The sequence below is a fragment of the Lates calcarifer genome, linkage group LG5, assembly GCF_001640805.2.
Source record: "Lates calcarifer isolate ASB-BC8 linkage group LG5, TLL_Latcal_v3, whole genome shotgun sequence".
NCBI lineage: Eukaryota > Metazoa > Chordata > Actinopteri > Centropomidae > Lates > Lates calcarifer.
Genome location: NC_066837.1, coordinates 26205050 through 26218996, shown reverse-complemented (window position 1 = coordinate 26218996; position 13947 = coordinate 26205050). Strand labels below are relative to the sequence as shown.

At 39.5% G+C, this 13947-nt stretch overlaps 1 protein-coding gene across 2 annotated transcripts in view; it reads left to right on the top strand.

Annotated features, from left to right (window-relative positions):
• The first annotated feature begins 229 nt into the window (after positions 1 to 229).
• Positions 230 to 13947, top strand: part of LOC108884576 (FERM and PDZ domain-containing protein 1) — a 36638-nt gene continuing 22920 nt past the window's right edge. Inside the window, exons 1-2 of one of the 2 annotated variants that reach the window (XM_018678549.2) lie at positions 230 to 704; positions 8562 to 8675. The gene's annotated coding sequence lies outside the window, so the exon portion shown is untranslated. Of the gene's footprint in view, positions 710 to 8561; positions 8676 to 13947 lie in introns of both variants that reach the window. The other variant, XM_018678548.2, reaches the window with a different exon arrangement.

Sequence of the window (13947 nt, the reverse complement as noted above, 5' to 3'; positions counted from 1 at the left end):
TCACATACAGACACATAGTTCTAAAGAAAAAATAAGAATAAGAAAAGACACCATGGTAAAGTTGTTTGTTGTCGATGTTTGTGTTTACTGGATATTTACTGTAAGAACTGTAGGTTTATGTTTCCACAGGGTGAGAGCACAGCCTCTTGCGGTCTTCACGCACGCGAGCACGTGCACGTAGCCTTCAAATCCGCACAAGGGGCAGAAACAAACAGAGAATGAGAGATGCAGGTGTGCATAGTGAGCTCGCTGTGTGTATCCACAGTTCTTTTTATGAAGCGAAGACCTCATCATCACTATTAAAACTTTATGTGCGCGCGCGTTCGTGTGTGTGTGTGTGTGTGAGAGAGAGAGAGAGAGAGAGCGAGAGAGAGAGAGAGAGAGAGAGAGAGACGAAGGAGTGTTAAGGGAGTGAGAGGAGATTACCGTCGCTTAAGCTGCGTCCGTCTCACCCGTCTGCATCTCGCGCGCTCACCTGCTCTGGGACTTTATCAAACGCACCTTTTTATTTCTAATGGGGATCTTAAGCCGTGCTCCTCGTGCTGTCTGAACCTGCCAGATGATATGGATTAAGTGACTTCCTCACTGTCTGAGGAAGGTTCCGCTTTTTTGCGGGTCTTTTCGAAGTTGTTCCACGTCCAGGTCGGTCGGGACGGCCCGCCCTGCGCTCAGGAGGGGATTACCGAGAGGATACCCGCTACTCAGTAAGGTCTTTACACCTAATTAATATACAGTCAACTAGGCTGGTTAACGCCTAGATATAAAAGTGCCAAATACAGATATCTGTCAATAGAAATTGTATTTGTTTCCCTTTACTGTCTCGCTGCAAGCTAGCTAGCAAATGACGGTGCTTTGGCTCGATTGGTTAAGAGAAATACAAAGGTAACGTGCTCAAATGTCCATTATTCCACTAGCTCACTGTTTGCCAGTTTATAGTTTAACAAGCAGAAAAATGAAAACTCTAATGTTATTAACTTTAGTCAACTCTTATATATAATACAGTCAGTGAACAAATGCCACCCCCACCCCCCCAAAATAAAGAACACTCACACTCCAGCTGGGAGAGTGCAGGTGAAAGGTACCACCCATTCAGCGACTACCTGTCTCAGTACACCGGCGTTACATGATCAAGGAGGGGTGTACGTGAAGGGGAAGAGGCAGGTGGATAAAAGGGATTTTTAAGCTTAGTAACTGGCTGAGAAACGACTGGAAGGTTTGATGAAGGTGGTCCTAGAGATCTAGATGTTTCACTTAAGTCGATTTAAATAGATACAGACTGAGACATCACCCTGGCTCCTTCCAAAGCAAATGACTCTGGTCATTTTCTAACTTCTGCTAAAGAATTGATGCATAAACTAATAGCACGCTGTCTGTGTGAAATTCAAAATGTTTTACTAATGCATCACTGCAAGCAGGAACATGCACAGCCACAAAGTTACACATTTAACTGTGTGCACACATAGACATACACACACAGACATACACTACTACATGCATTTTACAGTAAGATGTTGCGCCATATATTTTGCTGCATCATGCTTCAGCCTCTTGAAACACAGCACACTGTCTTGGTGCCATTGTAATATGCTAACATGCCTAATACAAAGTAGCACTCTTAGGTGCTGTGCATGAGGCTTGACTCCCATCTGCATGTGAACTGCATGTGCCCAGACCAGTGGGTGTGTACAGTGTAGATTTGTAGCTGTGTTTCATGAAGAGACATGAGTACAAAGCAAGCCCTGACTCTCAGCACAGAATTGAAACAGAAGAGGAAGAGGAAGAATATGAGGCCGGCAGCGTTCTGACGGCCCTCCCAGGCTTTACTAATTTATGATGTTATTTTTAGGCTCTGCTACATTTTTGATGCTTCGTATTTGTCAAGTTTAATACTGAGCGAAAACTTGGGGTGTGTCTGTCAACCTCTTTGTGCGTAACTGTGTACACAAACAAACATACAGTACATACACACTAATAGCAGCACACTTTCAGACATAAATGATGTACATGGATACTTGAAAAGATTATTATTATTGCCGTTACTATTAAATGACAACAATAATAATGATAAGGTTTATTAGTATAGCATGTTTCAAGATCAATGTTAACAAAGTGCTTTTCATGAAATTATGCATGCATACAGGCAGACACAAGGGCATTGTTCAGCTTTAGTCCCTGATGTAACCAAATCTCCCTCAGCTCCTTCACTGTCAGAGCCTCAAAGCTTTAAACTCAATGGTAAAATAAGAAGCAGAGTCAAATTTTGTTATTTTTTCAAACGAAAATGAAATAACATATTGAACTCTCGACCCCAAAACTCAAAATAAGACCTCACATTGTGCTAAACTTGAGATACTTTTGAAACCTTAACATTGTGAGAGGTAAAGCCCCTGAAAAAGCTTCTCAAAACATCTTAAGATATGAAGGTGTGGGAGCAAAAAAGAAATAAAAAAATCCAGCTTTCCCTGACTTATTACTGCACAGTGGTGAGTCATAAAGTAAAGAGGTGAAGAGGAACTGCTCTAATAGGGTCTAAAAGGTTTTAGGTCAACCTCAATCTTCTTTGCTATATAGACAGCATTTTCAGCCAGGTTTGGCTTCAGTCTGAAACTCCTGATTAAAGGGTTTTCCCACAACAGCAGAAATAATTCTTTAAACACTTTTAGTGCAGGTGGCTCATCAGAGTATATCCATCAGTTCTTATTGGACAGAGATCGGTGATAAACTGATACCTGCCTGCTGATTCAGTGATCTTTCTTTTACTTTGTATTTTATCTCAATAACTTGTGTTGCTGTGTAATACCTAAAAGTGAAACAGTATACAACTTTTGTAGTAATACACATACCTCAGTCCTTTAGTCACAGTTTGGTGCTTTTTTGGTATGATGGGGAAAACTATGGTCAATAAAGTTAAGTTCTGTGTTCAAGTTTTACTCAGTTACATAGCTTTATGTAGGCCTGGAATCCATTCATTGGTGATTTGAACAACTGCAGTGATAACATTAAAGGGGCTATTTGTAAATTTTGCTATCACTACATGCACAGCCAACATTTGCATGAACAGCTGTTTACTTGCCAGCCTAGACAAACGTTGCAAGCTTAGCATCAGACTTTATTCCTTTCCTCTGCAAGAACTGTCTCCAATGGTGGAGAGCAATGGCAATGTTTTGCTTGTAGTTTGATCATACCCTCTACTGAAGTTAGCATACTAGCATATAACCAGCTTGCTCTTTGTAGGTTTAGGTAGTTAAATAATTAAATAAGTGAATAGTGCAGTTCCATGCTGTCAGGTTTGACTGGCCAGATGAAAAGTCTGATGGCACTAGGCAGGAACGATTTTCTGTATCGCTCCTTCAGACAGCTGGGTTGTAGGAGTCTGATGCTAAAGCTGCTCCTGAGAGTGTTCAGGGACTTGAGGAGGGGGTGGGAGGGATTGTCCATAATTGCCAGCAGTTTTGCCAGCATTCTGTCCTTGACCACCTCTTCCCAGGTGGGTAGCTTAGCGCCAACAACAGACTCAGCCTTTCTGATCAGTTTGTTCAGTCTGTTGCCGTTCTTTGCTTTGATGCCAGTGCCCCAGCACACCACAGCAAAGAAGAGGTTGTTCTCAACAACAGACTGATAGAACATGTGGAGCATCTTGTTGCACACGTTGAAAGCCCTGAGCCTCCTTAGGAAGTAGAGCCGGCCCGAAGCCCTTCTTGTAGATAGTCTCTGTGTTTGTGGACCACTCCAGCTTACTGTGTTTGTTAAAGACAGCCCTTATTTCTCTCCTTGACATGCTTGGTTTGTACAAGCTAACATAATAAAGTAACCAAAAGGCTTATGAGAACTATTTTTCAAATTGCCAGTTAGAACATTTGGCAGAAGACACATCAAGTAAACTGGTGTGAAAAACATCATCGTCATTAGTGGACTTCATTTACTAGACCCAATCCAATTGCTCACGCCAGTGGATTAATTACTCTAATAAAGAGTAAAGCCAGTGGCTGTTTGTCTGTATCTTACTGAGAAAACCTGAATACAGCTGATGCCTATGATGTCTGTTTCTGTCTTCCTCCTTTACTTCAGTCTCAGTATTAGTAGACAGATATCTCACTAACAGGATAGAAGAGATTCATGATCTAAAGCTTTTGCCATCAGTCAGTTCACAAAAGGGTTTGTGGCATAAATAACTAGGAATGCACTTTGCAACATTAGACAGACAAAAATACACATGAATGAATATGATAGCACCAGTGTTACTTTGTATCCTATTTTCATATTTGCCGCAAACACCCATTTGCTGTATTGATGAAGTGGAGATCGAATGTAAATGTTTTTTCTGAATCAAAGCCAACCTTCTGCTCCCTGAGACCCAATGCTCATAAATTCCAATGAAATATGAATCAGCTAATGAGAGAAATGCAACATGTCATGTAAACCTTCATTCTGTTTGGCTCTGTGTACAAAACTGCTAATCTGTAGAAATCTCTAAATGCTGTCTTCAAGTGGAGTAACCTTAATGTAAATTACATATGCTGTGGTTCACCTTTTAGCATGTGCGACTTAAGAGATGCACAATCACACATACATACACTCTGTCACACAGCCACCTACTGTCGGTGTCAGTTAAATGATAGGCATTTACCTGAAAAGGCCATTAGGTTACAGGGATTGTTTGTTTGTTTGTGTGTGTGTACAGGCTTGTATGTCTGTGTCTGACTGTGATGTGAGCTGCTAATTGGATTGTGGCTCTACTCTGCTGCCTTCAGAGGAGTTAACAAATGCATGCAGTGTAAAAGACGGCTGATGTTATTAATCTGACCATGATGTGTATTTCAAAGGTTTATGGAATGAATTATCATTTATTTATAAAAAATCCATGACATTGACAGTTTCATCACAGATTTTACATTTGCTGTTTTTCCCAGGAAGAAAATGGTGCTCAGGGAGTTGATGTGATCTATGTTTCTGGCAGCAGCAGAAGGTGGTTTTAAGAGATTTAAAACAAGAAAAACTTCATCAACATAAATCTGAGAAAAAAGAAAGGGTGCAATTAAAGTAGATGACTGACAGTTTCATCTGTGATGTATCTGGGTACTGGCTATTACTCACACAGCAACAGAACACAAAAAAAGAAAAAAAAACAGCACAGATTGCTGCTAACTTTATTTTCTAAAGGGTGTCTAGATAAGAAGTCCTATATTCTCTTAAACTAGGCAGACATGGCAACCTCGATAGAAACCCAAGCCATAAAATGTGTCCCCCAACTGGAGTGTTTCAGCCAATCACGTTATACTGTGTTTTTACATAATTCTTGGAAGTCTTAGTTTGTGACTCTTCTGGTATCTCCTTCTGAACAGCAGCTGATAAGGCTTGTGGGCACTGTAATATTCCATACATACCAAACATGATGACATCATAACATAATCTTTGGTATTATTCGTCAGGAGACCTCCATGTTTCTTTGTTGAGTAATATTGACATTATTGGTAAAGGTTTGTTTTCAGATGGGAATTATGAGGGGAAAAATCCAGGAGAGTAAAAGATGGGGACATTGTTTATTTAATTTCCAGTAATTCATCTCCCCAACCAGCTAATAATGTAACATGACATCATTTGTTGAGCTGAATGAGAAGTCTGCTACATTACTGACTGTGCTGACAAACTATAGCTAGCTATAGCTATAGTTAGTAATATTCTTATTTGTATATACAAACTTTAGTGGCATCACGTAAATCCCAGCATAGTTCCACCCAACTTTCCTGACTAGAAGTCTGATCAGCCACAGTAAAAATCACTGTCATGATTCATTTCAGAGGAACAGAACACTTTTTGTCCCTTTCATGTCCCCAAGCATCCTGGGTAGTTTGTGTCTCCTGCTCTAAAAACACTAATTGCAGGTGTTTACAGTAAGACATCCTTGCAACAAAGAGAGTATGTATCTGTAATAGAAAGAGGAGAAGAAAGAAGAAAAGAGGGTAATGATGATGAAATCACCCATGAAACCACTGAGCAACCATATTTGTCCCTCTGCTCTAGTATGCCCCATAGGAGCATCTCCTGCAATAGCTCACCTACAGCAGCAGGTGTACTGGAACTTTGTTGTCATGGTTACAATAATAAACACACAGTTATGCTTATGTAATGGATACTGTTTGTGTAGGTTTAGGCACAAAACTAGTTGGTTAGGTTTAGGAAAACATAATGGCTTAAAGTAAATACTTCTAAATAAGTACTCGTTGTCATTAATGACTATTATAACATCAATGACCACTGGTTTTAAACAATATAGAACTAAATAAGGTTGTATCCACATACCTCAACCTCCTCCTAACACAGACTTTGTCGCTCTTTATACAAAGTCTCCTGACTTCGTCCTTTGCACTGATCCTAATTACAATGGCTGCTACAGGTCCCAACACAACTCTGGGTTGTAATAAGGTGCCTGTACAGATGATCTGTAACCTTGTTTTTTTTTCAGGAGGACAGTTTTTGTGTGTTGTGATGATGTATGACCAGAGCTGCACTGCAACGTTCAGTTTTTTAAAAACCTTGATCCAAGTGGTGTGCTTAAAAGATGGAGGAAAAATTAATGAGGAGGTTTTCGTGTATGTAACTAGTCATCAGCATATTAACACCAAACTAAAAATATTTGCTGGTGTGAATGTCAGCTTTCAGATTTAGCTGCCAGATATGTTACAAAGTTACACAGTTTGCATCTCCTGTTAATTAGAGCAATTAGTTATAAACTAACATTAAGTATTTGCAACTTGCCTTTTTTTTAAGCTGGATAGTGGTACAGAGGCCCTTTTCACCCCCAAAAATAAAAGTGTGAGTCATTTTTTTTTTTTGCCAAAAAGTGCTTTACACTGCAAACAATATTTTATAAGTCTGATTTTCACCTGTATTGTTTTATTATTGATTTGTTTAAATCTAATACTCAGTTTACATGAAAGATAAGTTCCCAGATTTTTAAAATAACAGAATGTAGTTATATTTCCACATAATGCAACATTATACAACACATCATCCTTATACAATGACAACGGCATGTGTTCTGTAGGTTTCCCTGCCCATCATACCCTCACCGTTTTCTTGCTCCCTTTTTGTAGCGCTCACATTTCCCTTTCTCATCTTTCCTCTCTTTGCTATCTCATGTGTTTCTCTCTCTCTCTTTCCCACTCTCTATGTCTCTCCTCCTCTTTCCCCCTCATTCTCTGTCTCTCTCTCTGTGCGTCGGTATGCCTGTTAGTTGTTGGTAGAGTGAAGCGGCTGCATTATCTAGATACATTATTGATGCACGCAGCACTCTGACTAACACGCACACACACATGCACACACACACACAAACTTCATCCCCTCACTCACATAACATACATACACTCATAAAATCAAACACATCGTTGCACATAGACACATAGACACAATCACAAAGGGCATGTGCCTCAATTTGTTTTGGAATGCGAGTGAGTACAAGAGAGAAAAGAGAGAACGGCAGCACAGGCTGTTTCTTTGTGGCTGAGAGAACACAGCTGATTCTGCCCAACTTCCTCTCTGTTTTTTTTAAAAAAGCAGTCGTGCTCTTAAAATTAAGCAAATACTCCACTTGCAGCCTCATGCCGAGCTAATAGTTTAGCGTTGTGTGCTTGCTTAACACCCCGTCGCACCTCAGGGAGGCGCTGGAGTCACAGAGGAGCTGGAGGAAACAATCAGTCTTTAAAAATAACTAAAGAATGATGAAAAGAGACAGATTCAGAGGAGCTCAGAAAGAAAACCGGAAGCAGCGAGAGGAGGGAGAATTATGAAAGAGAAAAGTACTAAGGGGTGAGAATTTGAATGGTGGGAATGCAGAGGTGGGAGGGAGGGATGGGGGACAGAAGAGTTCCCAGCATCTCTTTTCCCAGGGCTTTGTAAGGGCCTCATTAAATATGGATGGTGTTTGGAGCAGTGCAGGGGCAAGTGGGACTCCACAAACAGCACAAGCAACCCAGGCAGCCCGGGCAGGCCCATCCTGCTGCGATGGAGCCCTGTTGTCTTCTTCGCCTCGTCTGTCTGTCTGTCTTCATCCTCTCATCCCTCGACTCACATCACAGTTTTTTTTTCCTCCCTCCTGTCATTTCCCACTCCATACTTCTTTTACGAACCTCCTCTCTGTCGTCGTCTGTGTCTGCCTATCAAACTCTCTGATGGGATAGTCCCTCTGTACTGCTCCTCACACTCTGTTTCTCCCTCTCTGTGATGATTACAGAGTTGTCTGATTTGTGCATGTGAATGAAGAGGAAAGCCCCTCCCACACACACACACACACTGTTCACACCCTTCATCATAGCTTTCCCTTCCTTTCAGATGAAAATCGTGTGTAGTGCATGAACAGTCACATAATAGATAACAATACTTCTGCACCTGCACTCATGTGTCTGTGTCTGTCTATCTACAGCACACATCAACATCTTTCTGCTTGTGTATGTCTCCATAGATCTATCTGACAGCCTTTCCTCAGTTGTGTGAAATGACTGTGACTGTGATTAAGACTACAGCAAGCCTAACTCTTAATTCTGACGTTGTATCCCTGCCATCAGGAGATGAAGACAAGTCACCCTGGTCCTCTTCAGCAGAGCAATGGACAGACGGAGAGAAGAGCGGGGCTGTAATTGGTGCCTTCATGGAGCCCTGATACACAGGGCAGAGAGTAGGTGAGTGTGTCTTTCTGTCTTTCTGAATCGCTAAATACAAATGTGAAACAGATTTTGTTTGTATGCATACACAAATGGAAAGTTGACAAGATTAGAGGTCAGACAGTGAAAGTGTAAGTGAGTAGTAAACCTGTGTGTGAGTTATAGATATAGCCAGTCTCAGTCTGTTAACCTCAACAGACCTGTAAGGTTGAGGTGAAGCTCAGTCTAATCTGGCTCAGAGGTAGTGACGCACAAACTGTCACAGCCTGCAGACACACTCTGTAATCCCATTTGCCTGTGCTGTATGTTAGTGTGTGTGCTCTGTGTGTGTGTGTGTGTATTCAGAGCATTATGCAAAAGTTGTGTATCAAATTGTGAGTCATGCTTGTTTCAGCATATGCTGTACTAAACCCTGTCTCCTATGAAATATTTTGATGTACCTTTGGGCTGCCACTCTTTAAAAGTCAAGTTCAGATGAATGAATGACGTTTCTATACTAAGTCACGGTACAAATCACAGGGCTTTTATATCAGAGACTGGGGCTTCAACTTGCATCTCACTTTTGTAGGCTACAAACCACCTGATAGGATACAAATTGTGATTTTGGTTGAAATTTTGGTTAAATATTTTATACATCCCTATACATCCCTATTTCCGTCATTGCATTGCTTTTCCTTTATTTTTCAATGACCACAGGCTTTATCTAACCTTAACCACGCTTTGACCAGCCTAAATATAAACTAAAAGCTAAAACAATCATGATTCAGCTGCTTTGAATGGCTGTTGTAAGAAATTAAATATGGTGAGAGTGAGTGTTTGCAGCCATGGTTGCAGCTCTGTGTTGCCTGAAGCTAAACTCTAACATCAGCATGCTAACATGTTCACCATGACAACACGAACATACTGACTGTTCAGCAGGTAATCTGTAATGATTAAATAAGCCACTTACTTACATACACACACTGATGTATATACTAAAACTACTACTAGTAAAAGTAATAATGTAGAGATATTAATGACTGTATGAACATATTTATTTTAACATACATGAACATTCTCAACATGTACTATGGCTGAAAAAGCATATTCTTAGATCCAAATAATAACAAATGCACTACAGAAGTCAGGCGATAATGTTTCAATTACTGTGAGGTCATGTGCTTTCATAAAAAAATAAAATAAAATAAAATAAAACCTGACTGTTGTTGTGTCACGTTACCAGACCTCATGCACCAACACATGGGGAAGCTGTGTGTGTGTTGTAGTTCATCTGCTGCCCAAGCACAGTGACATAGGCTGTAGCTTTATTTGGAGGCAACACTCTTGCTACACGTCTGAGTAGAAATACATCTATTCTTTTCCAGTCAGTATGCTGTAATTACCTGAATTGATGCAATGATAAACATTTATTGTTGTTGAAAATGAATCGTGGACATTTATACTGGGGCACAGCTAATTTATACTGGGGCACATGCCCCAGTAAAAGGGGTCAGGCGGTGCTGATGATGTTTACCCTCAGATTTCTGTCAGAAATAAATAAATATGAACTGATTACCTGGAGGCTGATAGAGCTTAGTAGTAAAGTTAAATTTACATATCTTACATAAAGTTCCATTAAACTGTGATGTGATTTGTGATATCAGTGGCTTACATGGCTGGCAATGGCAGGATTACCTGCACAGCTCAGAGTCAGAGTCACGATTATTGCAAAAACATATAATGTGAACAGGGAGTCAGGGAGTTTACTGTTGGGGAAAAGGTAAGGCTAGGAAACGCTACACTAAACTAGCATGAATTACACTATACATTACTAAGACTGTACATGTATGAAACTGCAAAGATACAGAGAAGAATATAGACAAAGAGAAAGCAGATGACCAAGTGAATGTATAAGAGAGTGCGTAAGTGCAGGCAGTCAGGGATCATCTGTAAGTGCTGCTGCAGCCCCATTAGTAAGCTTGTGTGTGTGTGTGTGTGTGTGTGTCTCAGCATTAAGTGTCTCAGCATTAAATGGAAAATCCAACATGGAGTTTCAAGCAACAGTTTCATAAGAGAGGTGTGCCAACTGAAATAAAGAAACTGTGGTATGATCACTATATTAATATTCATTTTGTATTATAAATATCAAAATGTTGAGTAAAAAGACAAGTTTGCAAACTCTATTAACTGGAAAAAGCAAAGCCAAATAGCTCAGTCAGTTAAATTCACGCAAGCTTAATGGTAGGAGTGCAAGCCAAGCAGCACCCTAGGCTGACATTAGCTTCATAATCAGCATTTAGATTACCAATTAAAGTTTACCAGTGTTTTGAATCGAGTAGAGGATTGATTAACAAAAGATATGGCCCAGCTGTGCTAATAATTTACACATACTATAACTGTGTATTTTATTTTCAGTGGGTCACAGAGTTATTATAAAGAGGAGCACAGAATTTAAGCTTGATCTCAGATGGAAGAACTGTTACTGGTGACCATTTTTCCTAGACATAACATCATGTCTAGGACATCAAGATATTTCAAGTGAAGCTGTTTGATTGGAGAAACACCTACCTACACTGCACCTGTTTATTATTTTGGTAACTCACCCTGCAGAAAGTGGGTGCAGAAAAGGAAGTGTTACTGACAGTCCTGCAGCACACCACAATTAAAAAGGAAAAATTATGGGTAAAGGGCATCCATGGTCTTAGTAAAACTGATGTATTCACATTCACTGTACCATCAGACATGTAAAATAATGAACCAAACAAATCCTTCAAAACACAATTATATTGTTCTTCTTATGTGTCATATTAAGATATTGTTTATAACAGATGTAGTTATGGTGTGAATCATTGTGATAGAATTTGTTCAGTATGCCAGTAACTTCAAACGTGACTTAATGTGCCCTTGGCAGTACTGTCGAGCTGTCCCAGCTGTGTGGGTGTGGACAGAATAATACAGCCATCAACATGGAACCATGAAAGATGTTCATATCTAAAGTATTTTTTGAAATACATACAAATTTTAGACTGTCATTACAAAATGAATTATGGATTATGTTGGAAACGAAAGACAATTTAGCATGGCATAGTAAGAAATTCGAGATGTATAATTCTCTTTGCAGTTGTGTTAGAGGCACAGAGAAACAAACAAATGTGAGAAATCTGATTCCACAGCTAAACAGTAATCTAATAGACAGCGAGGGAGAGGGACACAAGCTGGGGATTGCATGGTGAATAAAGGGATAGCAGCAAAACATTCACGTAAAAAGACAACAGACAACAGATGGCAATCTGAATGAAATCAAAGGAAGGATCAGAAGGAAAAGATTTTTTGATAACATTTACTTTACAACTGAAACTGAGAGAACAATATGCACAGGGCATATGTTGGTGTCTGGTTACATGAGTACAGGGAATTACAGTTAGTACAGTTTGTAGTCTCATCATAAGATAAACGATATGAAAAAATATGAATTTAATCTCTAACAAGCCTACAAATACTGGAAGCAGAGAAAAGGAGCGAGCCCATCTCTGTACCACTTTCACATTGTGTTTACATTGTATCATTTAATTTAATTAAGAAATTAAATTAACTGAAATAAATATTTGTAGGTCACTGGGTAGTGCAAGTACCTGGTAGCACATGCTGTAGTGTTGAGCCAATGATTAAATTAATTTTGTCAAGATGTACCTCCGCTTGTTTAACTTGTTTAACTTCTTGACAAGATAACTGACAGGTGTGGATTTCTACAACACAAAAATGTGCCTTTGTTCCTGTGCATCAATGGATAATTCACTGTCTTTCTGAATAATTTTAGGCTTTAAAAACTGAACTAAACATGTGGTGGAGGTTCACATGCAGATATTGCCAGGTTGCAAACCACTGTATTGAAGGTCTGTAAGGTTTGCTTCTACACATATTTTATAATTATGGCACAAAATTATAAAATATATAGAATGTAACAGTTTTTGTTGTCCACACACACACACAACACACAACAGCAGCTCTTTACTTTTTTTACTTCTGCTTTTGACTGAGATAAACACGTCCTGTACCTGTCTCTGTACCAGCAGCTTCTGGCAAAAGGACAAACAAAGTGCATTTCCCCAAGTGTCAGGCTCGTCCTTTGAAATCCACTGAAGCAGATTTTCAGTTTTAACATTCTCAGAGTAACACACTAACTAACTAACTAACTAACTAATACACAGCTTAACTGTGTAGTTGTGGAACACTAGCAGAGTGTTGGACAGAAGCATTACTTTGGGGCATAGCTTGCTTTGTGCAGACCTCTGGTACATTTTGTTACTTTTGGATGTAATTCAAACTCTGGTGCAGACAAATGGACTCAGACATGAATTCCAAAGCGGAACTACTTTTAATTTACACAAGCCAAAGGTGGATTGTGGGACCTATCAGCATCTATCATTTTTTTCAACCCAGTTTAAATAATTGTGATGAAAGCCTCGACAAAACATCAGAAACCTCAATGGCTGCATTCACATGGAAATCACACTCATGCAGGTCCCACAAAGTATGACAGCTGCAGTAGCTTGGAAAACAAGCGCATGGGGCACTAAATTCAGTGAATTTACTCTTAATCAGATGAGACAGAATTTGTTAGTTAGCATGCTAGCTAGCGAACACTGGCAACTGTCTTGAATGTTTTCCACTTGTGAATAATCTCTTTCACTGTAGAATGATGGACTTCAGATTGTCTGGAAATGTTCTGAAAATCAGTGAAAAACAGTTGCTTCTCTGAGATCATTGCTCATGTCTTTCCTCTTTGGCATTGTGTTAACATACATCTGAATGCTCCACACCAGCAAACTGCCAGAACTTCTGCTCTTATAGAGGTGCTCACACTTGCTGATGATCAGTCAATCAAAGGCATTTGATCAGCAGCACTTGGCTGCTACTTACCCTCTTAATTCCTATGAAAGCAGTAAGGATGTACTTAATTTTTCACACACTGCTTCTGCATTTTGGCCTAGTTTTTGTTAAATAGATAATGATATGGTTTAATGTCATGTCTGCTAAGGACTATATGATTTTGTATCATGTCCTGATATGTAAAAACATAGAATTCAAACAGGGTGTACTTTTTTCACAACTGTATACAGTGAATGCTGAGCTGAAGCTTGACTTTCAAAAATTATATCTCAAATCAAATTGCAATTGTAATATCTGTCAAGAAAATTGGAATTAGATATTTCCCAAAATCATTCAACCCTAATGGTTATTGCAATCTAATATTTGATGAAGATTGAGTTTTCCTGTTGTCCAAGCCACTGTAGTTGTTATACTTTGCTGG